The following is a 17,545-nucleotide window of genomic DNA, read 5'->3' as shown; positions in this document are numbered from 1 at the left end:
CTGTGTTCAAAACTAGAAAACTGGATAAAGAGTGAAAGAACAAAATTCAGATTTGGCAGCAATTGTATTTGTATTTTAATGATAGCAATTATAATTGCTCTCAGACTGCTTTGTGAATTGCATATTGTGACTTATGACTAACTGCTCAAACCTGGTTTCCTAGAGCAAGACACAAAGGTACTTAAACATAGAGATGCCTGAGAGAGGAAACTGTACCAAATGTAGTTAGGGTTACAAACCTCTTTAGCCAAAAGATGTGCCCTGAGTAGCCAAATCGGTTTGGTGGAAAAATTGTGCTTACTTTTTGATGGCAGAATCTCTCTGATGTCAAGGAACCTCTTCAGCATGATATGCATCACCGATCTTTTTGTAAATACTTGGTAAAGACAGAGCCCTTCTGAGCAAGAAACGATGTGGGAGAGACAGCCCAGAGGTGAATGATGGGCTGAAGTGTCACTCTAGTAAGGGACCACTGCTGCTGGGCAGTGGAGCTGTGGTTGTTACTCTTGAGGTAAGTTATAAAGTCCTTGCAGAAAAACAGGAAGCAACTCTTCTGTTAACAAGCAAAAGAGGAACCTGAAACGTAAGGTGCCCCAGACACTGGAATGGGAAACTTCTCACAGGTAGCCACAATACCGCTAACTTGAGCGCTGACTTTGAGATATATGTTCTTCTTTCTTTCTCTAGTTGCCATCTAAGTTATCTTTGTAAAATGGACTCAGTGCTTGTATGTGTTGTCCAGTACTGGTGACACAGGAGGTATATCCAAGTATTAAGTGCAAGCTAGAGTTGAACTTTCAGAAAGCTTTTCTACAGAAGTGCAAACACAGGCTATTTGCTACCAACCCCCCCCCAGATGGTTACACCTGAATAATCTATGCACGATGGTGTGCTTGCCAGCTTGGTGTTGACCAATGTTTGCCACCCAGATCTGTGGGAACATCTGATCTTACGATTTAATCTGTGCGTGAATGAGGTAACCATCTTACAGAACACGTATTATTTAGTAGATGGAGTGTTATAAAAGATAAGAACGTGGTCCAATTAAAAACCAAAAGTTGTTATAAAATTGCTCTCTACCTCATTGACATAGAGAATGGTTGCAATTTCCACTTTGTACAAGTCTAGCTTACTGAATAAACCAAATTTCATGCTCCTACCATTTTATTTTTTTAAAAAAGAAAGATTTAAATAGCTAAAAATTTGTGTTTCCCTACCAAATCATGCTTTTTGTTTTTATGTTTTTCTTAAGATTTATTCAACTCATACCTCAGTTGAAAGCTCTGGTGTGAAAGGACTTGTTACTTTGAATGAGAAAGGAAACTCATTAGAGGAATAGCACTAGAACTATGACGAAGAGTGAAAACTGTGGCATACTATCTATATCGTACTATAGCAGAAGGGAGAGATTTTCTTGGGTTGGACACTATGCAGCGCATAAGCTGTGTTAACCTGTCTCTGTAGAAAAAAATAATCCTTAAACTTTATGCCTCAATGAAGAAAATTGTATAATGAAAGTTTGAGTTTACTTTGTCTAAAAGTATTTCAGAAGTAAGGGCAGACTTGCATGCAGGGAGTGCGGAAAAGGGAATAAACAAAAAGTTATCCAAAATCCAAGTTTCATACTTGCCTACTCTTTTCTGAAAATGTGAGTTTTGATTAGAAAATTCAGCAATATGACTGTTTAGTATTGTAATTTGGATGTTTCATATCCTCGTGCTTTTATACGTGGGCATGATCAATAGCTGGAATAAGTCTCTTAAAGTGAAACAGTCATCCCTTTCTGCAGAACCGATCACAGTGAAATGCATTCCCTTTGAGGGAGCTGATGGTCTGATATCACTAGGGAAGAACTTCCATGAAGAATTACAATGACGTTTTCAAGATCTAGAAGTTGGAGTTGGGATATATTTATTTTTTTTCCCTGAATTAATAATATTGGTTGGTTTTGGTTTGGTGTCTTTGGGAGTTGGGAGTGTGTGATATGAGGCGGCAGATAATGTATGAGATTTTTCATTGAAAATTCAATTTGAAAGCTATCCCCCTCCTCCTCTAACCACAAACCCATAGAAAACTTTCTTTAAGAGCTGGATTTGCTTTGAATTTGCTGTAGTGTAACAGTGTAAAGGTTTGTGAAAGACTATCTGATCCCACTGCAGACTTGCTTTACGTGAGTTTATCAAAGGGCGTACTGCAAGGTTCCCACTTGTGATTTTGTTCATGGAGAATTAGTCTTGGAGTTGCCAAGGGAACTGAATGACAGCTAATAGTAACTGTGACTCATGACTTGGGTACGTGGAAGCTGCTGTAGGTACACTGGGAAAGCATCCTCAGGAAGTGCAGACTCTTCTCTAGGCAGTTGTGAAAATTCTGTCAACCTTGAGTAGGTGGTGGAGACCATCGTTGTGTTTGGATTCTTTGGTGGTTGATAGTAGATGTATCCTAGAACTATTAATAAAGTAACAAAGTATGCTAGGTGCTAAAGAGAATGATGAGCTGTAAAAGGGTGTTCTCCATGGGGATCACTTATTTTAGGGTTATCTTGAATATGTGGTAGAATGACATGAAGAGAAAATGCAAAAGCAGAGTAGGAAGTTAGGAAAGTAAGGTGAAATGAAGCAGAGATGGAGCTACAGGAGACAGGCACTGCAGCATCTTGATAGATAGGAATAGCAGAAGATGCTCATTATTTTAGCAGTGATATAAAAAGAAAAAAGTGAAGTAGAAAAGCAGGAAAGGAAAGATTGCATACAGGAAGCTGAGAAAGCACTAAAATATGTGAAAAGGATTCAGTGAGATAGAATAGGTTCATGAAGAAGCAATTGAACAGTTTGAGAAATGAATCAATATTTTTCCTTAAAATTCTGCTGAGATTAATTTTAGCTAAAATGTAGCAATTACTTTTTGCAGGGGAGGAGGTAACAGATGGACCCAGAGAGGGTCTTGACTTTCATGTCCATACAGAATCTTTTTTTGTTTTTGTTTGTTGAAGGCATTGAAAAATACCTTTGGCAGGTTTTTCCATTTCCTTTGGCTTTTATGTCTAAAAAAATATTCAAACTGGGAGAGGGGGTGGGAAACTGAGCCAGGTGGCAAGCCTATTCATCACCTAGTCAGTGATGGAAAATATTGAATGATCAAATGAAAGTGTCTTAAAATAACATGAACACAGAGACAGAAAAAACTGCCAAGGGAAGGAATTTGTATTAAAAGAAAACTTGCAGTTTCTCTGTCCAATCGTAATAAGAGACTTCAGCGTTCAGTGGAAAGCAGTGTATGTATCATCAGCTACAATTTTTTATTATTGTTAATTTTTAGAATAGTTAGTCATAAAGAAATACTTTATATCTGAAAGGCATTCAATTTGAATACTTTTATTGAAAATACTTCTTGTATGTGTATGCATGTGAGTATGCCTGTATAAAAGTCAAAGGTCAAAGTCTCTAAATTTGATTCTAAAGAAGAAAAAAACCCACAACCCTTTTTGCCCATTTTTGTAAACAAAAAGAATTTCTCTTAGTTACTGAATAAGCTCTGAGGTGTTTGGGTAGCTCTGTCAATTCCAGGATGTAAGCCAAAACAACAGGAGAAAAAATTCTCTTTGAAATGAAGAAGCTTCAGATCTTGAACTGAAACTCTAAGTGACATAGCAGCTATGAATCTTCATCAGCCTGCACAATTAAAGGGGGCATGGCTAGTTTTATTATAACCCCCTTATTTTTCACAATCTGAAAAAGGTCAGATGGTAGGAAATCCTACCTCTCTAACCTTGCTTTCTTTGTCTACTTTGTATTCATGAACTGAAGAACAGTGTCTGCTAATAAAGGCTACAGCATTTTAAAATCATTCTGGGGTTTTAGAGAATGTTCCAAATGAATCTCCTGGAAGCCTCTAATATTTTGCTGGCAGTTGATATGTTTAATTATTTTTACTGTATTCAAATAAATTTAAAGGGTTAGGTAACCATGAATATTTGGTTATTTCCCAAAGCAGGATCCCTTTCTTAATACCCAGCCACCTTAATCCACAACCATGCGGGAAACGGGAGCTATGCTCCAGCACTACTTAAAAAAATCAATTAATTGTTTACCTAAGTATTCCTACAAAAATAAAACTTCTAATGAATTTCACTTATATTTATATGTAGGTGAACTAATATTGGCGCCAGCAAATGCTGCTAGACTCCAGGTAGTTATCTTAAAGACTGGAGCTATACTGGACACATTCTGCCATAGACGAGAGGGGGTTAAGATATAAGCTTTTCAATTTAGAGAAGGCACAGCCCAGAAAATGGTGTTGTAAACATGTACATGCCATCTAAATTCTGTATTAATTGGGTCCAGGCTTAGTGAGTGCTTAAGATGTTAATTCGTTGTTTATGCAAAATACTGTGATTGGCTGGCCAGCGTAGAAATGTGTGAGAAGAGATGAAGAACTTGAAAGTCTTGGAAGAAATGGAGAGGAAGTATTTTTTAATCATAGATTTGGGTTGATATATTCTATCTAAAGCAAAAACCTGACTGATTTCCCCACCCTGCTTTTTTAAAGAAAAAAAGACACTTTGACCAAACTGTATCGCCAAAATATTTGGAAGATTTCTCCCTCCGTTCCACCCCCCTGTCCAAACTGTGAATGGAAATGGAGATTAAGCTGTAAAAGCTTTAAAGGCAACTTAAAAGAACTTCTATTCTCTGGCCAGTTCTCAAAAGAAATACCATCCCATTTTTAACATCACTGCCTAATAGGTTGTCAAACATGTGCAGAAATAATGTCATATTAGCATTTCTCAATTGTACAGATGCCATTCATCAGCCATCACTATTTGCAAACAAGTAAGTATAATGGATTTTTAAAATCCAAACTGCTTAAATTAAAAACATATTTCTTTTACGTAGCAGATGCTATGTTTGGAGACTTGTTTTCTGTGCACATGAGCTCTTGGGAACACGAACTGTCCTAGTCAGGGTTGTTCAAAGCTGTCCTGCTTGGTGACAGGGTTCTTGTTCTTTGCACTACAGCAGCGCCCAACGACGTACTAAAAATATTTTGACAAACACTTAAAGAAATAGAGGAGTAAACTGTCTTTAAAGACATCGGTTCCCATGTAAAAATGTGTGGCCGTTGGGAGGCAAAGAGATTGGGTATTGACTTTATTCAAATGTCCTTGACCGGTTTTAAGTTCCAGTGCTGCACGCACATTCTGAATCTGGGGTTTAGCAGTGGTAACTGGGCTTGAACTCAAATGATTGAATTAATTGTTTTATGCCAGATAGCTCTTAGGAATCTCTGAGTGAAATGTTAGCTGGCTTACCGTTCAGCAACCTGAGGCTCTTTGTCAGAAAATTCAGACTTGTATCCCAAATGTATTTTTTAATTATATGCCATGCTTAATGAAAAGCAGAGAGTTGATTGGAACAAGCAATATAGGAAATTAGTCTTTCTGCGTACAGGAGGGAGGGATTTATAGTTCCTGTAGTATGCTTCATGTCTTTGGAAACTGGAAGGCAGCATCTTGCAGCATTAGAAAGTAGGCATGAAAGAACCTTTTAGGTGATGACAGAAAAAGCAAAGCGCTTTCTTGTACCAAACTTTGTGGTTTTGGATCCTGGCACGGTTGTATTTCATGGAATTAGTGAGAAATTGTTTAAAACAGCCAGTCGTTTTCATCATGACTCATTATGCATAGTAATATATTCTATATAAACACATTGTTTGCAACCAATACATTGAGTTTTATTTTGTGGTTCAATTAATGCTCTACTGAATATGATCTTCTGGAAATAGAGTACCTTGATTCTGATTCCGCCAGTTACATACTAATGAACTGTCTCTGTACCTCCTTTATTTACAGCTGGCATCTTGCATTTATTTAGAAAGAAAGCTGCATAGATTGAGGTTCCCCTTAGCTACGTGCAAGTGACATAGAGCACAACAACAAGAAGCTGCTGTACCAGAATACAAATACCTCATTATCAGGATCGTGGATTAATCTGTCGACATTCCAACAAGGAAACTTTGCTTTTCATTTGTATCTGAATTTTGTCCCCTAAAAAAATATGAAAATTATGAACTTAACAGTGTTAGCTTAAAAGCCTCACTTTCCAGAAACCTGCAGGACCACTAGGACTACCCTGGCGGTTTCAGTCCACAAGCTCAATCTTTACTAGTTCCTGTGAAGTAGGAGTGGCATAAAAGTAGGCACAGCTCTTTGGAGGTGTGAAAAATCCAGCAGACTTATTTTGTATCTTTTTTTGGACTGAATTTCCCAGGAGAAGAAAAATCAGTAATAGAGTCAATGGGATGGGTTCTAAAATGCAACGGTCTTGATAGAATTGCATGTATGTACATTTAATAGCTACCTAAACAAAGGTTGGAGCCTGGGGGTAAATCCAAAAAATGCCAGTTAAATGCTACTGTCTGACCCTTATTTGAACTGCATGGTCAGATCCATCACAACATAATTGGTTTATCCTCTTGTGTCTAAGATGCTCTGTAGTAAACAGTATTTTTATGTCCTGGAGAGCTTAGATTACAAGTGAAAACTTTTCTGAGTCTCATAGATTTGATGAATACAGGCTAAACAATGTGTGTGGCTAAAGATGCTCCGTTAGCATTTTGGAAAGTCACACTAGTTCCATATGTAAAACAAATCCTTGTTTGAACTACAGGGTCGGAGCAATCACAGTATAATTGGTTTATCCTCTTATGTCTAAGATGCTTTGTAGTAAACAGAGTATTCTTATGTCCTGGAGAGCTTAAGCCTGGCCGCTGCTATTTTTAGTTGCTGTTCAGTAATTCTCATAATGGGAAACAGTGAATATTCATTACCTGTTAACATTGGATGTGCTAGTAGTAATATACACCTTTATGAGAACTTTCTCAGGCTGGAAAAGAAAGTCTGAGTATATGTAATCATTCCTGGTAGATAAGTTGTTCTGTGTCATTGGTCATCCAGGTAGCCCTCCTCTGTACTCTAGATCTGTTCTGGAAAGGAAGAATCAAAAGTTGTGTTTTTCTGGTATAAGTGGAAAATACCGTCACTTTAATTTTATGGTAATGCAATAGCAAGTAAGATATATAAGTTGGATCTATTAATTTTTCTTATTAGGATATGATTTAAAAAAAAAAAAATCAGTAGTTCTGACTACTGAACTTAAGTTTCAGTGAAACCACTTGCTTAATGTTTTAGCATGAAACATGGATCCTGTGTTTCAAAACCTTTCGTGGGGCAAGGTGCTAACAAAAGGGTAAACTCTAAAGTAATCTATGCCTCAAATTAACTCTTCTGCCCCAGCTTCCCCAACTGCCAGAAATAGTTCAAACACAACTATTTCTCCTAAGATGCCTGTGCACCTGAGGCTGGGCTTGGGAACCTGTCTATGTAAATATTTATACAATATGTTCTGGGAATGCAGTTTTGCTGACATATGTAATACATAAGAAAAACTCAATAAACTTGGGGGGGGGGAACAACTCGTGCAATAAAGTCTTTCTCAATGTGATTTTTTTCTTAATAACAAGATTTTATGGAATATGGGAATAAACTTGAAATATATTATTAGTTCTATCAGTAAACACTTCTTAATACAAAGGAAAATGAGAAGGTCATGTATTTAATATCTAGATGTAAGCAACACTTGGGGCAGCAGGAAAGAGTTACCATTTTGTCTTTAGCTAAGCCGATTTTTGTGCTGGCAATCTCAGTTTTGTCATCTCCTCTCAAATTAGTTGTAATTGTTCATTACTCTTCTTGCCCATGCGCTATGCCGAGGGAGGAAAACAGGCTAGTAATTCTTCACATGAATGCTGCAGGTGATCATACAGGAGTTGGTGTTTCTACAGCCGCTCTAAAAGCAGGGGAAGTGGTACAGACAGCTAGCAAATCAGTAGCACAGTTTGTGTCTGCAGAGTTGTCTCGTTTTCAACTTACACTTTCTACCTTTGCTATAGAGTTATCTTATTCTGTACTCATCTTAAAATTGGGCCATTCAAAGACTACTGAGTGTTGGAAAAGTCAACAGTGAGGTTTTTATTCAGATATATGGTGTGTATAAGCAGCGGGATGTAACTCAGTGATGCTTTCAGTCCTTTATGTTGTTGCCATTGATTTTTCCAGATTTTTCTCTATGCAATAGAATTTTGTATCCCAAATCCAGAAAAGAACTGTTCTCTAAACCCAGTTGGAGTTGTAACCAAAAGGTGACACACAGAATAACTTTGTGCTAGGCAGTGGTGTGTTGAGGGGGAATTGTGTTTCCCTTCAGGCTGATGGGTATTTAGTTAACACTTCCAAAAAGAGGAGGACTGAATAGAACTTGGTAGTTTGACTTCAAGTATGGTAAGTATTCCTAAGAGAGCTTCTAAAGTTTTTGTCCTGCAAAACCAGTTTATGTGCCCCCATTCTCCTTGCTCCATTTAAGACAATGGATATCTTGTTGTCAGGGTTGGATTCCCAGAAGGACGCTTAACGTCCCTCACGCTTCTCTTAACGCAGATAACGCGCACGTGTCATGCGATAGAGATGATGGAAAGCTAAGCAGCATTTTTGCTGTTCTGCAGTTCTCTGCAGCCCTGTTTCTGTTTTGTTTTGGAACAAATGAGACTTTGCAAAGGATTCATGGACTTCATATAGCTTTCTAGAAAGCTATTGGATGTACCTGAAGTTGGTTTACTGGGCTCTCCCTTTCATTGGCTTAAGGATATGCAACTCCAGAAAACAGTTGATCCCATAAAATGATGATCGTTGAAGATGGGAAAAGTTCTTATCTTTGAGAAGTTCTTATTTATTATTAGCTAGATTTATTAATTCTACTTTGTATGTTCATATCCAGATCTGTTGGTAGCAATGAGCTATTAAGAAATTATCTAATGCAGTGTATGCTTAAATCACAGCACTATCATGGATCGATATTCCTGTTTGATGATAGGAAGCATGGCAGTACCTGCTTCCGGAAAATCTCTGTATAAGATTTGTATAATTTATCTAAAATCTTTGTCCTCAGAGAGATGCGATAGCTGCAGAAAATTCCCTCAGTTTTATCATGTATGCTCTATGACTACAATGTACCTGTATGATTACAATGCATTTTAAGAAACCTACTTCCTGGAAACTTTTCAAGGTGATTCCAAATAGATTCCCTGGTTACCAGGGAATTGGTTTTGACCAAAAGATTGAATTGGTTTCTATTCTTACCTAAATTTGTAAAATAAGTAAGCATATTGGATTGTGTCCATAAAGAAATGACACATGTACTGCAAGCTCACAATAAGATGCTGTGATTTTTTTTTTATATTTACAGATATCCTGTTTTCCTCATGGTTTACAAAGAAAACTCAGTGTCGAGGGAACTGAAGACTGGGATGTGCTGGGCTAATACAAATTTAACTGAAGCCAAGAATGCCCCTGGTTTGGCTCTGGAAAGAGTACTGAGCAGCCAAGGACATCTGGAAGGCCAAATCCAAACCAATACGGTGAGCGTCCTATATTGCACTGCCTACGGCAATAATTACATGTCGATTTTATTCTGTCTATCCTGTCTTTATATCTCATTTTAACAGAGGATAGTCTGCTTTCTAAGTGCCAGAGCAGGGTGACAATAGCTTAATGAATAATACAAACTATATATTCTGCTTTTCTAGAAACAGCTTTAATTTGTCATTAGCTCCCTGCTTTTTAGCCAGAATTGACTGTATGGCTCTAGTTTGCCCTGGTCAGGATGTGGAAAAAGTGAAATCCAACGTACAGACTGACCTAAAAAAAGTTATATTGGCACTGAGAGTCAATAAATAATTTATCTTGCAATGTAAGTATACACCAGAGTGGTGATTAAAAAATAAAAATAAATTGCAACAATTGCTTATCTGCTTTTCTAATAGCACAACAGACGTGGATTTCTTCAGAGGTTTATTATTTACTCCTGATACTGCACTTCAGTAATATCTCTCAACAGACTCTTTCTCTAAAGCTGTTTTCACAGAAAATGTCTAGCTAAATATTTGTGTTAAAACAGCCTCTGACTTCTTGCAGTTATATTCTGTAAGGTGCTAGAGTTATACTCCCTATCACTTCGGGAATTTTTTAGATTTCTAGAGTGGAATAAAATGGTAATATAAGGAAATATAAAGTCCTCCAAGTGGTATCATTCTGAGTTGATGTTCCTTGTTTTCATGAACGTACAAACATTCATGTGGAAATGAGTATTTAGCTCATTGTAGATATCCCTGTTTTATGTTCTCACCAAACTGCTTATCACATCTAATTTAAATTATTTTCATCTTGTTTTCTGGAAGATCCATGTGCTTTTACTAATTTAAATAATTCTGCTCTTCTCTTCCCCATTTTTCTCTCTTCTTGCTTGTTGTTATGCCTGAATTAGAAACATCTGGATTAAAAATGTTGAGGTTTTGATAACAAGTCTGTCTCTCATTTATTTTTCTTGTAAAATGCCACAGCATCCTTTCTATACTTAGCATCCAAGAAAAGTTGAGATGTGTTGAAAGTTTTCACTAGAAATTATTTTTTATAGTCACCGTTTTGATCAAGATTTTTGGGTTTGGGGTTCGTTTTCTTCATATGAAGTTCTTACTTTGGAGAGTTAGCTTTTCAGTACGCCTCCGAAAGGGAAAGAAAACTGGATTATGTGGAGTTTCAAAGTCTGAGATTGAAAAAAAAAATTATGAAAATTTGCATGTATTTTTAATGATTATAGTTGTAATTACAATACCGCTCTACTTGCATGTATTTTGCCAGCAAATCCTGAAGGCCAAATGACCACAAAAAAGATGTGGGGTGTGTACAGTAAATGAAAAAACCTATGCAATGATAACATGCATTAGCAAACCATTTTTCACTCAGCTGCAGCAAAAAACTATACAGAAATTTTGCATGTTATTACATACTAGGAAGAAAATTTCATGCTACAAAAACAAGGTATGACTGAAGGAAAATGAATGCTAGTAGAGCAGTCCAGCCAAGGATCTCCCCGTTCGTTCTTTATTTCTTGCCAAGCTATGTTGCGACCTGCCCAGAAACAAGGACAAAGAGCGTAGACTAGGGAATGAGCTTGTTATCAAGTGTTAGCACTTGAAAACGGGTTATGCAGATGAGTAACCTCCAGCTCTTGACACAATTTGCACCAGTAAGTTTGGAAATTCAAGTTAGTGCAAATGCTCTTCAAGCTGGAACAGTTGCTATTGCAAAACCAAAATGGGTAAAACCAGGTATGAATGGTAGACTCGGGGAGTTTGCAGTTTGTTTACTGAATATCACGTGCTCAAATCAGAGGGAAATTGTTTTTCAGAAGTTGCTTAATTACTGATTCAGGCAGAGCCCCCCTAAGAATAAAGCTTAGTGATTCTGAAAATCCGGTTATCAACACAGGGTTCTGTGTCTTCAAGTTTTCTCTAATTCTGCTGTTGGACTGGAATGTAACTGCAGAACTGCTTTTCCTACACATTTTGGAACAGTTTAACTGCAGCCTGAGCTTTACAAATCAGACTTGGTGTATAATTAGAGTATTCATTATAGAATGAAGAAATTCTGAGGACTAATGTTGATTCATGAACAATAACAAAAGTACACTACGATCAGGAGGACCATCTGTTCCTTTGAGTTCATGCTGAACTCCTGTGGAATGGCAGAACCAAGAAACATCTGCGGCTCTGCCAAGGAGTGACTGCCTCAATTTCCACTGGAAATTCCAGTAAGCGTTAGCACTTAATTACCGTACTCTACCTTAAAGGCAGGAATTAAGTGATATGCAGCATAGCTATGGCCTTCTACTACTTTCTACGTGTTTTAATGAGTCACACTGCGACTGAAGTCAGGAGTAGAGCTGCTTTGCTGATAATCTGTGTTTGGCAGGATCTGCAAGTACCTAATGAATAACTGACTCCCAATTATACAACATAAATTGCCCGGCTTTCTCAAGAGGATAATTGCATATTAATACATGGTCATTAATAGCTATTGTAGGTACTGAAAAACAACCTAATTTCCTTTGCTTTGTTTATAAAGCTAGACTTACCTATGTTCAGACTTATTCTACGTGCACAGAAGCTTATTCTGCCTTTAGATTTCATAAATGACATTGTAATTCTCGTCAACAAAAGACAGAAAAGTGTCTCTCTTGCTTAAAACCCCCTTGAGCTCTGACCACATAGGAATACGGGGTCAGCTCTCGGGGTTTTGGCACTCAGCATGCTGCTGTGTAGTGAGCATTTGGGTCCTCGGTAAGATCATCTCTGGATTGGGGTTTTGCTTCTATTAAAGTCAGCCAGGCAAATAGTTTCTGCCATTGGACTTCTCGCAGGCGGAGTTGTACTGCTTTCAATTAGCGCTCTCCCCTTCTTGTCCGCCCACCCCGAGCCTCCTGGAGACCAGGAATGGCGTAGCGAGTAACAGGAATTTTCAAATAGCACGGTATCAAATTGATTCCAGGCTCTGCAGCCATGTTGCAAACTAACTTTTGCCATGACTTGTTATTTTAAAATACCCGGTATATTTATTTTCTGTATCTTTGCTACTTCCACCTTCTTTTAATAGAAAAGCTTGTTGGCAATTTACTGGTCACGTAGAAGGATGAGAAAAGATTTTAAACGCTGCTTGCCTTCGTAACATGTAATAGAAAGTAAGCTTGAGATGACAGATTTTGAGGTGCTTCTTTCAAGAGCTCAAGCTACACTTTTCAAGGGTTGTCTGTGTAGGCAGCTCATGTAATTACTCTGAACAAGAACTGTACAGATTATCATCCCATAATATGCAGTGATTAGAAATTCAAGTTACATATTTTGCAGCGTGCTTATGCTTGCGTGAGTATAATATATATGTATGTGAAGTAAGCGCTACAGAACCGAAGTAATAGGTTCCCACTGTGAGATTTTATGCAATGTACACTCAGCACATGTAAATGCTTTGTCTGACAATCATGCCAATCACCGTGGAATAACATGCAATGAGTAGAAAACAATTTTGTGGTAACTGCGGCCCACAGTGGTTTGATGAAAAGTCCTAGTAAGAAATTGCTTTCACGTCAGAAAATTCTGTATTGTCAGAAATTCCTGAAATGTCAGCAAGGGTGTAGCCCTTAAAAATCCTTGAATACTCCAGGGTTATTTTCCCTTGTTTTCCTTTGTATCTTCTTTTATCTCCTTTCATCAGGTATGAGCAACCAAGTGTATAAATATTGTGCAGACTTGTTTACTCATGGGGAATGAGTCTTACTCATTGGTGTGCTCAATTTTTTTGTTTGCAGAGCAGTTTACTTTCAGAAGTGAAGTTTTCAGTGCAGAACTAGCACTGCGAGAATCCTGTCAAAGGGCTGGCTACCTTGCACAGAACCTTATCAGTCCTTCATATGTAAGCAAACACATCCACTGTGTTCTTCGGTTTTCTGATTTCATAGAAGAGCCCCAGGGAACTGCACGCTTAGCTTCCTTGCAGGAAAAAAAATGGAAAAACTAAAGCAGAAAAGAGATAGGAGGCACTTGGTTTTTCTTTTCCTTTTTTTTTTTTCCCCCAAAAACTGTGGTTAGAAAAGGTAAAAAGTCCACCTTGGTTTTTTTCTGACCGAAAGCAACAAGAACTTACAAAAATATCTATTAGTCATCTCAAAATATTTAGAGAGCGCTTCTGCCTTTCAGGTGAAGATGTCTTCCCCCTGAATACTCAGCTGTTTCAGTGGGGTATAGTCAAGTGCGTACTATTTTAAAATGTAAAGCCCATAAACTTAAACTGGCTTTAATAATGATATCTTAGCTTTTGTGTAATCAAGTATAATTCAAGGTCAACTATCTTTTTCACTATGGATTTGTCAAACTATTAACTTCCTTTGCGTTACTGTCTCTTATAATGGATCTAATCAAATGTATGGTTTTGAAGAGGGCAGGGGGAGATGCTTTTATGCTTTCTGACTCCATTTGAACTGCATATTGCTGAATAATAAAACCACAACAATTAAGCTCTGGTTTGATGGTGTCAGTCAACATCTGTTATCATAGAAACATATGTTTTTGTGATATTTTTTTAATTACAAAAGAAAAGCTCTTGTGTCCTTTCAGATGTTAAGTAGGTGACACACAGTGCTCTTTTTTTTTTTCCTTTTCTTTTCTTGCAGTGCTATACTTTAAAGTGAATATGTTTTGCTTTTGTGCTAAGTGGAAATTAAAACCTGACACGCCCTTATTCTGACTATGCTTTTACTGTCAATTGTAACCACTTAAAGCAATAGTCTAGTAAATAATGTCTGCAAAGGAGTTGGCTTAGGTGGAGTTTTCTGAACCACTCCCCAGCACTCTGAAGAACTCCTTAAACGTCTGGTATCTATTGCTGACAGTTGAAAAAAGAAGAATTTGCTGCCCTCACATTCTCACTATGTAGTTCTTAAGACTGCAATACTAAACCTTTTAAAGGTCTGATTTGGCAAACCTGAGCTTGGAGGCATCATTTCAGATACTGGTTGTCTTAATGAATTGTGGAGGAAGAAAATTAGCATTATGCCCATATTTTAATATATTTACATACGTGTGTATAAAAATGTATATTACATATACATCTCTAAGCGTTCAGAGGTATTGTCTCCTCTAACCCAGGACTAGCGTCTATCTGACTCTGGTTTCCATGTGTATTAATGATGCCTCAGAAATGGTATTCCACATATAGAACTAAAATCAATTATTGGTTATCGTGAAAGTGGTTGTTCTTGGAAAATTCCTGTACCGTGGTGGAGAGAGATCAGAGTGCAGTAAGACATTGAAAAATAACTGATACGTGAAACTTATTGTAGTGCTTAAGGAATCATATTGTTTCCTAATGGTATGTGTGTACATAGAAAGACAACAAACCTCAAATAGAGGACAACTGTAACTACCATGAAGTACAGCAAAGGTTTAATGTCTGTGCAAACCTCAAACTGAAACAAACCATTGAAACTACAAATAAGCATTTTCACCTATGCCACTTCTGACTAGCTGGTTATGGTAAAATTGAGCAACTTCAGCTAAATGGTATAGTATATTCACAAAATATTACTATTGGAAGCAAAAATAAAAACCTTCTGTCCCCCAAAGTTCCTGAATAATAAGATGACCTCCAAAATACTCTGCAAGTTTGAACTAGTTGCTACAAGATTATAAAAGCCCTAAGGCAGAGACCAAGTTTTAAGTGAGCGCTTTATTACTCTCGTGTGAATCCAGCTTGATTTACTCAGACCCTGTATTTAACTGCTAACTGCCTTGTCTGGAAATGGATATCAGGTTATGTGTATCCTGAGACAGCTCATCCGTCATCAGCAGAAAGAGATTTAACAAGACAGGAAAAAACCCCTCGTATTTGACTAGTATGTACATATGCAAGGAAGGGGAGGAGGAAGTTTTGAACACGATTCTCTTTCTGTTAGCCAAATAAACACACTGCTGCCTCTTACAAAAATAGTTGTATTCCTGATGTTTGGGAAATTTCTGCATTGCATATATTGCATAGTAACCAATAGAACCTACCATTTTCCATAGTGTTTAGTCTGTTCAAAACATCAATTCCCCTCCTTGGGGGAGCAAAATTATATGAATTGCCCTGAAGATTGTAAGTAACTTTAAAGCGGCTATTTTAGGGCCTTTGTTCAGGAAGCGATCTGTCTGTGAATGACAGGCAGTGGTGCAGATGGCCAATGAAATAGTCTTCGTTGTAATCTTTTGTTGACCTATTACTAGTCCTAAATCATGACAGAGAATGCAATGGTTGATATCTAGGAAATATGAACTGCTGTAAGTATGAGCTGAATTGCGAAAACAAGACAAAGCCATACTTACCTAAACTATGGAAAATGTTATAATGGGAGAAGACATGTTTGCCTAACTAGGACTATTCCGTTTCAGCCAGTAGGGTTATATGAGCTAAATGTCACACATTCGTTCCAAAGTTAGCAAGGTCAAACGTCTTCCTTCTGCCTTTCCCAAAATTACCGTGACTGATGTATATTATTGCTCTGCAGTCTTAAGTCATGTCTCATGATTGTATTGTTTGATAAAGAATATTCCTGTTGATTAATAATTGGTCTGATTGTCTAACCTGTACTCACCTTGGAAGTCCCTCAGAGGAAGTGGCTTCAGGAGAATGACTCAAATGTGAAATGAGTGTTCCAAGGTCAAACCTTGTTTTAGCACATGTAATCTCTATTTCAGCCTATGGGAATTTAAAACATTGAATAAACCTGAATCTTCTTGAGGTTTTGTAGTGATGTTATATCCTGGGGCGGGGGGGGGGGGGGGGGAGTGTTCTTCGTGTTTCATGAAATAATCCAGTTTTACACACTGGTTGCAAATCAGGGTGCAGTATGAAGATGATTTAATTCTGTGAGCTAGAAAGAACTGGTCTGTGCTGAATTAGTTTCCTTAACTAATTTGAAATTGTCACAAAGTTAAAAATAATTATGATATAGTTCAACTCAAACATTCTGGGGAGATAAATCAGATATCTACAGAATTTGGTATCCTTTAGCTGGTCGTTGGTTATGCATGTCGATGTTTGATTTATAAAGCTGCATATAAACGTGGCTAGAGACACCAGGTTGTCTTTCAGTTGGTTGCATTGCAAAGGAGCTGACTTGCAGCTTATGTGTCTGAAGAATGATATGTTGTTCGGGGTCTGCCCCTCAAAGAAAATGTATGGTGGTTTAGGCCGAGGGTAAATAAGACAGAAATATATCAATACAGAGATAAGGAAAAGCAGATGTAAGAGAAGAGCAGCACTCGGGACTGAATTTACAAGCTGTTCATTACTGATGTACAGACAACTGTCATTGCTGTGAAAGTACCCTAGTGGGTTGAGCAGCATGGACAGAGTGCTTTGAGTTGGTCTGGGAGCACGTGGAATAAATCATGCTATTGCCACATCTCCCTGGCACGCACGACTGTGGGAGCCCTTGCAGTCGGAGGATCATCTCCATACACAGAGCATGTTTGCTAATCACTGAGAAGCAGCACACGCTGATAAGGAGTTACCTGCCTGCTGTTGCTCTGTAGTCTGTGCTCAGAAGTGTTTCATGTCAACACAGCAGGATAATACTTGCTTTGTCTCCTCTGGTGACATGCCAATATTTTGACCTGCTATGCTGTCTGCAGTCACTAAAGTAATGAAACTGGATGTACAGAGAAGTTATAGAAAGACAAACCTGGAAGTGTTGTCGAGTCCTGTTGTTTCCTTTCACAAACACAATTTATAGCATACAAGCTGATACAAAGCCACCTTGAAAAGCAGTCAATTTCTCCAGACAGTTTTTGAAAAGGCATCTTAAGACAGACAAATTCTTCTCATTAGAAATTTATTTCGAATTTCTAGTCTGAGCATATGTATAGCTAGTTTTTATCCATTTGTTCTTATGCCATTGTTTTCCTTTACCTTGGACAACTTTTTTCATTCCTGGATTGTCCCTGTCCCTACAATGAATTTATAGGTAGTAATCCTATCCCTTCCAAGCTGCTTGTATGAAATTCTGTTGCTTTCTGGAGGATCATCAAATCCTTCTCTAAAATAATCCCATTCTGAAGCAAT

This window comes from Grus americana, chromosome 3, assembly GCF_028858705.1.
Source record: "Grus americana isolate bGruAme1 chromosome 3, bGruAme1.mat, whole genome shotgun sequence".
Classification (NCBI taxonomy): domain Eukaryota; kingdom Metazoa; phylum Chordata; class Aves; order Gruiformes; family Gruidae; genus Grus; species Grus americana.
This window is presented reverse-complemented; position numbering follows the sequence as displayed.